Here is a 10041-nt window from a genome sequence, read left to right as displayed (position 1 = left end):
CACCATCTGGCAGTGTCTCCGTTGCTAGGCGATCGCAAAACAATAATATTGTTTTCATTGTATGATCTATGGCAAAACTAGTTAGTCCAAAATATGGGGCAAAATTGTAACCGTTTCTCTGCGGGAAAGGGACATTTACGTGGTTCGATTCCCAGCGTTCCGATGCGGGAAAGGGAGATTTACGTTTACTGTATGTTTTTATTGATAACTTTCAATCGCCTTTCTACACACCCGAGCACTTTACCTACTAGCGTTGGACGGTAGCATAACACTCCGATCACGTGATCACAAAAAAATAGAAAAAGATGCCTCTTCCCCCTCCCTTCCTGAAACTCAGGACGGGAGGGCTCAAATGCTCACTATCACACAATGGCGGCCCCCATTGCGAGCGTAGCTACTAGCTAGCCCTTAGCCAGATCACATTTCATGACATCCGATCGTATCTAGCTAGGCAGAGCTGTTTCTCACTACCCCCCTACATGTCTCAGGGGAGGGAGGGCCCCTGTTTCCTCGCGAGGAGGCATCTTTGTGTAGACTGTTTCTGTCGGAACATGCTCGGACTTGTTCCCATAATAGACACGGCACGGATCTAACGTCTGGTCTCCCTTCCTTCATTCATTGCCGAGGGACGAAACGGTTATTTTGTTATGATGTATTTACAAGATGCACGTGCCGCTGTTCTGACTTTACAAGTCAACAACAACCTCGGCGAGCCAAGTTGGAACGATACACTGTACACAGCGACAGATCACAGATGGATAAATAATGACAATGGATAAATAATGGATGGATAAATAATGACAATGCGTCTTCGCATCGTTCCATCTGCTCGCCGGGGGTCTTGATCCGTCATCATCATAATCTTCATAAAAAATAAACAAAACAGTAGTAACGTAGCCCCAATATGTTCCATCAGTCCCATATATGCTCATTCTTTAGCTCATACAAAAGCCATTTAGTCACAGACATTGACAGGCAGATATACAAATGAACACAAATTATTTCCTATACATACCATACACCGAATGAAAGCCCTCAATGTCTACTTTTAGGAGGAAATCAATATACACATTGATCCCATGTACAGTTTGTCAGTAATTGTTTATTGAATGCAGCTTGCGGCCACCAGAGAGAACTTTCGAGAAGGCATGGACCTGAACAACTATTATTCACAAAATAAGGCCTATAGCGACATGTACATACTATATACCGTATGAAACAGAAGACTCTCTGCTTTCATAAGAAAAAAACTAATACTGTAATAATAATAAAAATCACACCCCTGTGATGTGTGTGATTTTTATTATTACAGTATAAGTATTTTTCTTATGAAAGCAGAGAGTCTTATGTTTCATACGGTATATAGTATGTATATGTCGCTATAGGCCTTACTTTGTGAATATTGAGCAGTTCAGGTCCATGACTTAGTCTTAGTTATCTCTGGTGGGCACAAGCTGAATTCAATGACCAACTAGAAAAAGTGCCCTTCTGGGCACAGGTCTCCACCAGGATGCTTGTTGTAGCGCCACCATCAGGCTGTTGAAAACTGTCAAGTGGCATTTCTTCCTCAGCCTAGTGGGAATATGCGTGCACAGTTTCATCGCAATCGGACGCTGCGTTGAGGAGTTGTGGCGATTTGTACAAAGGCGGGCTACTCCTGAAAACTGTAGGAGCCAATCGTGGCCAATCAAGATGGAATATGAGAAATCAAACAAACCTGTCTTGATCACATGACTATGGAGATCATGTGTACCGATTTGCGTGAAATTTGGATAAAATCTGAAGGAGTAATAATAGAAAATGTGTTTTACATATGTCGGCCTCCTGGTGGCGCTATAAAGAGCAGATGTGAAAAATTCCAGACAAAGGTTTTTCCTTGGCCTCTAGGGAGTTGGCATACAAAGTTATCCACAGATCCGTGCAGTTAGAGGTAAAAACACTTTTCGGACAGTTATAGCGCCACCTTGAGGCTGAGTTGAAATTGTTCATGTGGCATTTCGTCCTCGGCCTAGTGGGAATGTGGGTGCACAATTTCACGGAAATCACGCGATGTGTTCATAATTTGCAGCATTTTGTTTGAAACTGAGCACTCCTGTGAACTTTGGAAGCCAATGTTAACCAATCAGGATGGAGTGTGAGAAATCTGAAAGAGGGGTTTCGTTGAATGGCTGTAGAGAGACTGTGTACCAATTTGCGTGATGTTTGGACCAAATCTGTAGGTGTACTGTGCAAAAACTTGTTTTGCACAAAGCGGCCTCCTGGTGGCGCTATAACAGGCCGTTCTGGAAAGTTTGGGGCAGAGGTTCATCGTTGGCATCCAGGGAGTGTGTGTGCAAAGTTTGGCATCGACCGGGTTAACGGTGGCCGAGATTAGCTGCTCACGGACACACGGACGGACACACGGACGGACACACGGACGGACGGACACACGGACGGACACACGGACGGACGGAGTGCAAAACATACTCTCCCCCCATGCCTTCGGCCTGGTGGAGACAATTACTGTCAAACTGTATATGTGTACAATGTGTACTGTTTTCCTCCTAAAAGTAGACATTCAGGGATTTCATTCGGTGTATGGTATGTATAGGATAGTATTTGTGCTCATTTTTATATCGGTCTGTTGAACTCTGTTCAAATAAAAAAACTGAACTGAAATGTCTGTCAACTTCAACCTTCCATATCTCTGGTGTTTTTTCAAGCGAGCAGCGTGCAGGCAAAAGCAGGTGTTAGAAAAAGGTCAATATCTCCAGAATGGAAGATGGTAAAATCATGATTTTCTTTTTAAATTGAAGTGGACAAGTTAGGCTTTCTTTTGATTTATGCGGTGTGATTCTCGCTATAAGAGGCCCTTCGCTGTGGGCCCCGAAAAAGTTCAAAAGTCCAATGTTAATCGCTTAGCACCACCAGGCCTGAGCTCTCAGAAATCTCTAGCAATCAATGTGTTTAACCAAAGAAGTTCAACCAAAGAATTTGCATACCAAGTGAACAAACATACAAAATCCACTGCTCTTGGGATATATATGTAAGGTAGGGCTATGTATCTCTCTAGGCATTCTCTACTAGGCATCTAGTTCAAGCTTCCTCTGTTTAACTGTGTCATGAGCTAGATGTTGATTTACTTTAGTTGCCAGAGTTCAAATACAGCATTAGTCTAATGAAGCCTTGCTTCATCTTTTAAATTGTAAAACCTGCTTGAATACAACTGGTCAGGTGCTTCACGAATCTCCATTCGATACAGTAGAGTAATGTATCAAAGAGAGGCTAGCTTTTCCCCAGAATGAAGTTGGCATGAGTAGGACATTGACCTCACAAATTGAAGAATTTCATGGTCCAATGGCTCCGTCTGTCTGTCTGGCATTTCTGCATGATGGTGACATACACTGACAAGTCCTGGTGATTCTTAAGAGAGGCTTCTTCCTAAACAGTTTAATTTGCGCATACTCACATATTGAACACCACAAGTGATGAATGTGATTCAGCATCATTTTACCTGCTTGTAGCAGAATATAACAAAATATTATTTTCATGTTTTCTCCAATATGCAGACTAATGGTTTTGTGAGTCATTATGGCGATATGAAAGATTTCCAAAAACTGATTCATACAGTAACTGAACACAGTTATATTCTCCCCATCCTAATAAATAAGTTTATACTTTCATTTAGAGCTCTGGCCTTCATTAAAAGCATTGAGGAAGACGTCTCGCTCCAATCCTGAATGAGGTCGCATTTCGCTAGTACATTGAAATACAGCCTTCTGTTTCTGGCGTGCTTAGCTGCTTTTCATCCACAGATGTTGACTAGCAGAGCAGAGCAGTTTGACAGCTGAAATTGTGCATGTAGTTTGCCAGTTTTTGCACTGGCATCAGAGCAGACACAAACAACAGGAGATCTTTGAGTGTGCTTCTTTTCACAAACAGATCCATTCTGCAGTGTTCATGGTTCGCTATGACCGTTCCCCCACTTAGTAAACATTGTCCTTAAAAACTGCCCTGCTGTCTGAAAGACATTACTGCTGTACATCAAACAGCTCCAGCTGACATTATGTAAAACAACCAACCCTAGTCAAGGTACATGACGAAATCACTTTTCAACTCATGGATGGTTGACACAACAGATGTTTGGACAAACAGTACCACATCAAATGATAAAGAGTGAGAAATTAGTCATGTGTACTTCGCCTCAGGGCACTCTCCCTGCAGCATTTAACGCTGTGTGTGTGTGTGTGTGTGTGTGTGTGTGTGTGTGTGTGTGTGTGTGTGTGTGTGTGTGTGTGTGTGTGCGCAAGTGTTGCTTCAGTGTCGATAATAGGCGACAGACCCTAGTATTCATCCAAAACCTATGCAAAACCAGTGGATACTTGAACACCTTGTCCTAAATACTCTCTGATTGGCATATGATGTAATCGAAAGTAAGGAGAATGTTAACACAGACAGGCGCCGGTGTATAATTCATCATGGTAGCTGAAACCACCAAGAGTTCCGCTGTTTGCAGCATAATATCTAGAGCAGTGTTTTTCTAGGTATTACCTGGGTGTAGAAAATGTTATGCTCTTATCAGCTTTTCCCATTGCTTCCATTTACTTGTTTACTTGCTTTGTTTTTTCAGGTCAGGATGGATGGATAAAAAAAATAAAAAATAAAAACATACATATTTATGAATACAATATTTGTGTTCGTCAACCAGCTATAATCTTTTACATTAATGATTTGTGTTTGTTGATTGCCCCTAAATGTGATAAACCATGGATCAGATTTGTGATTGGTTACATTTATACTGCATCATGGCAATTACTTGGCCGACTTCAGTAAAATATGTGCAAACATGTTCTATCTTTCGTCACCTGTCAAATTGTGGTCCTTGTATCATGAGTATTTTAACCACATGAACCCTAGTGTATCCACACGCACACGCACACGCACACACACGCACACGCACACACACACACACACACACACACACACACACACACACACACACACACACACACACACACACACACACACACACACACACACACACATTTGGAATTGCTTGTGGATCTGCTGTAGTATAGAGAGAAACAAGGAGAGGGACAAGTATAGAGGCCCGCTGTGTGACCCATAAATGTAGTGTTTCTGACCGCTCATTTTTTGCCAACTCAATGGCTCCGGAATTGTATATTACTGTACATCACTTGCTTGGATCCAGACCATGCATTCCACCCACTCCACTGACTGGACTGCTTCAGCCTATCAGCGTAATGCATCGCCGCTGTTTTATATTTTTATCAATGTTCCACATGCTTTGACATCATTTGTCTTGGACATTGTGTCATTTCTGGCTTGCAGACAGTGGATATAGTGTGTGCACTCTCTCTCCATTAATTAACAGCCATGTGGTTGTTGTTGTTTTATATAGTAGTTGTTCTGGCTGTGATGCTGGTGTGAAACAGCAATGACACACAATACAAACAGGATGTACCTTCTTCTAAACGGTACATTGCTGACAGATTGCGAAAACAACAATATTACAAGCACATCGAGTGTCAGAGCAATCACACACGATGTTCTGTCAGACGTTGGTTGGACTTACTATGTACAGTACAGTTACAGTAGTTATATTATATTATGTAATTAGTTATTCTTGTTGTGGGAGATGAGGGAATAACTGACATGCCTGTTTATAAAGGACCCACTCTGTCTGTAACTCAATCCTTCAAACAAATATTATAGTTAAATAACACAATCATAACATTGTCTTATAACTTATGGTTTTATTCTTATTCTTTTTTTCTTTTCTTTTTAAAGATTTTATTCGTTTTTTTGTAGATTACCCTCAAAGGTAATGGGGACAGTTGGGAGTATCTGGGCGTATCACGTAGCAGAGCAAGGGGCCAAACTGCCAAAGGGAACCTTATCCTAGTAACTTCAATCGGCACCTCCGAGTTCCTGCAGACGTTCCGGTTAACTGAGTCAGAGTGCGCCCAGAAATTACTTTCCAGTTTGCCTGGTCTCAGTGAGGCTAAGGCTTCACTCACACCTTTCGATCTAGCATACAACATTGATACATGCTAGATGTAAACAAAGGGTAAGTGTCATGGCCGCCCCAATGCATTTCCAATGGAAGTCACATGGTTTGACACAACATTTTTGTTGTACGGCTTTCGGCTGTGTTTCGACTGCCCCCCAAAAATGTTGTGTCAAACCATGTGACTCCCATTGGAAATGCATTGCGAGCTTGCATCAGTAAACAAGTCTCATGCATCAGCTATACATCAATCTGTTGTAAAGGTCTGAGTGAAGCCTATAAACCATCAGAAATGGACCATATCAACTTTGGGGCGATGATAAACCCAGTTTCAACTTCAGTGAACAGTTTATTTTAATTCAATGGTAATATCACATGCCCCAGTAACTTTTCCTTTTTGACAGATGTGGCAAAATGAGCTCCCTCATTGCCCCATGATCTCCGTTTAGGGAAAGGAGGCCCTGGGCTAAAGCCACCAATGGCATTTTAAAAAGTCCTGCGGCATGCATCGGATGAACCTAATGTTTCAGGACAAGATGTTTCCCCTGGGACTCGTTTTTGCCATGGTGACTAAACACCTGCTCTGTGCTGATTTTATGTAAGCATGGGCCTTTTGATGAATGTAAAGATCTGCTGTCTCACCCATTCAGAAGTACTTTAACTCCTTCTCCTGTACACTCCGTGGTTGTTCCATGATAACGCTGCATGTCCATCTCACTTGCTAACACCCCGTTAGTTTCATGACAGCACCAAACCAACCTGGAACGCCACATCTCAACGACTGAGTGTGACTGAGTACACGGCACGCCTGTGCCCATTACCTTTAACCTGCCAATCTCACGGTTGCACAGCTGCATGTAAACCCCCAGAGGGTTGACGTATAGGCAGATCAGCGCAAAAACACACTTTTGCGGCTCAGCCACCGTCAGCCAATGATTTCCATAGTAGTTCAGTGGTTATAAGTGATTATAGACATTAGACAGACAACTTTATGGCACATATTCCTCCAAAGCTGATTGATTAGCAGTGTTTCTGCCTCATGCCCAGATGTTGTTTATCATACGGTTTGTAGTGGATCCTTATTTACTGTTGATTAATAAGTAAGGGTTTAGCTTTCTGTTGGCCAACATTATGGAACATCTGCCTCCAGAGCTAACGCCATCATTAAATGTACTGCAGGTTAAAACAATGATACGTTCAATGACCCAATTGCAAATTGCCGAAACTACACTGGAAACAAACCGTGTCCAATTAACGGCATAATATGGAATTCTACAATCAACAGCTATTTCTGCCATTATTGATACTGTAGAATAGAGTAGATAGACAGGAAACCGGGAGAGAGAGATATGGGGAAAGACACACAGCAAAAGTCGTCGGAATTGCATTGGAACCTACAGTAGGTGCCGGGCCAGAGAAAATATTCTATTTAAAATCATGAAACTCAAGCAAGGCTGAACCAAAGTCATTTTGCCTATTTCTCAACTGCAGTCTGCACCGGGGATAGATCACGGAAGGACAGGCGGACACACACGCAAAAAACTAAGAAACTACTTGATCTGTGAGTGCACCGTCCTTCAGTCAGTATAAGAATCAATATACAACAATGATTTGATTGGCTGAGCACCCTGTAGCGATGATTTGATTTGCTGAGCAATGTATGTATTGAGGATAAAAAGTGAGGACCCCACATGTTATTAGCCTTGAGGATTAGCAGAGGATAAAAGGACTTGAGGATAAAAAGTGAGGATAGACAAATGAGGACGCCCGTCGCCAATTGTGATTGGCCGGAATGTGATGATGTATGATGACAAGAGCGCCCCTCACTTCACACGGGTGTGATTTTTTATTTTAGAAACAATCTTGCTTTTCCTTTGTTGCAATATCAGGTTGAGGTTGCCAAATGCTTGCACTGGCTGCGTGGCTGGATACTGTGTGTACCACAGTGCTCTGAGGTTTATCACAATGTTGCAAAGCTCTCACTCACCATTGCACCCCAGGGTTTCCCCCAGGAAAGAACTGAGTCTAGGTGGTAAGGACGTGAATGCACCCGAATGCTAGGGCAGCATGATATGGAGAAAATGGCATACTTATTCATATTCAATACAGTAGCTGTATGAATATGGGTTCACGCGTATTACTTCATATTAAAGCTCTATAATACTGTAAGTGTGAACCCATACTAGTCAACCTATAGTCAACTAAACAATATCACTTAAAGCAGCAAGCCGCAATATGTTTACTAAAGAGCTGGAGAGACGGGGAGACCCCTGTTAATAAGCAAACAGCAATGATTATCATTAGAATATAAATATATAATTTTTTTAACAAAAAACCTTTCGTTTTAACCATAGAATATGTAACTCTCAGCACCTTTAAGTTTAGCAGCACTGAAAATTATACATTCTTAAAAAATCTACATACTGTATGTTACGACTCACCGAGTCTAGGACGGTTATTGTAATGAGGCAAGGTGGTAAAATGCCAAAGTTGTTTTATTTCTTATTCTGTGGCATACAAATTATAGTAACGATATATATTTATGTACTCAATATGAATTACAGGATTGCTATTTACCAGAGGTGGGGACTTGGACTAGAGACTCGACTTGGACTCGAGTCCCGATTTTGATGACTTTAGACTTTCTAAACACCTCTCTGCGGACCCTGGAGAAAAGGCCTGGGCCGTGGCTCAGCGGTCCAGGCACCTTGGCTGGTAATCCAGTCTGGCAGTGTGCCGCGGGTTCGACTCCCGATCCCGACAGGAAATGGGGAGAGAGATGGGGGAGTGACCCCCCATCTCTCTCCCCATTTCCTGTAAGCCTATACTGTCTATCCCTCCATAAAGAATATAAAATAAAGGCGAAAGCCACAACAAAACATTTAAAAAAAACAGAATAAAGAGAAGAAACAAAGTCACCGCAACCGCGAGTTGAATTCTCCGTTGTATTCGATCAATGCCAAGAAACGCAATTAACTTAATGTGTGTATTATGGGCCGGCATGTCATGTGTTGCATGTCATGTTGCACTGACTGGCTCACATTCACACATTCAGTTGAATGAAACAAAAGTTGATTTTTGGAGGTGTGAATAATGAATATTTTGTCAAAGTGAAAGAGCTATACAAACCCGGTTTGTATACCTTGGTAATTGGTTGTTTCTAGGTGAGGGGCGCAGCAATTTAATTTGCTTGCGCATGAGACTGGACCATGGTCTTGTTCAAAAAATATTTGTGGACCTTCAGCATTTCTAGTTGAGGACCCCTGCCTTACAGCAAGCCCAAATAATATTAAAATGTTTAAAAAGTGTAACGTTCTGGAGAAAAAAATTGCTTGTTTTTGTCTTGTTTCTTTTTTGGTCGGTTTGCTTATTTCTCTCACGATACATGGCAACGCTGACAAACTCACAGTCCCATTGACGGTAACACAACAACAACGAGACAGGATGACAGCACATAAATCGCCTTGTAATTCGTATTGATTCCCCGACATTAAAGTATCAGTATCAGTTCAAAATAGGACACATCCTTTAATTTCTGTTAATTTAAACTGGTAACCTTAATCATGTAGTAGCGTGTACTAGCGTCGCCTGTGTTCCACGTGTTGCACATAAACAAACACATACCGGCTTCACTCCTGCCGTCGCTGCTGTTTTTGAACACGGTTTCAGTGCAAGTAATGACATTTTACCATTGTAATAATAATAGCCTGCTTGCTCAGGGGAAACATTGAATTTGTGTCAGATCCTGTGTCTCGGTGAGACATGACCTTTGACATGATCTAAATGGCTCAATAGAAGAGCAGAGAGACAAACTACAACCACCCCATTGTACAGAGTGGTGCTTTAAACCCTGTCCTCACGGAGGGAATTGAAAAGTACAGTATCTGCATTTTGTTGGTGGACTCCAGAACCCTTGTTTAATAATAAATGCAAATTGTGGAAAATGCTCATGATTTATGTAAATCTTTACATATCATGAATTAGTATTATGTCTTGGTGGGACTTGTTTGGGACTCGAAACAAAATGTAAG

The sequence above is a fragment of the Protomyctophum parallelum genome (assembly GCF_964188405.1).
Source record: "Protomyctophum parallelum genome assembly, chromosome: 1".
Taxonomy (NCBI): Eukaryota; Metazoa; Chordata; class Actinopteri; order Myctophiformes; family Myctophidae; genus Protomyctophum; species Protomyctophum parallelum.
This window is presented reverse-complemented; position numbering follows the sequence as displayed.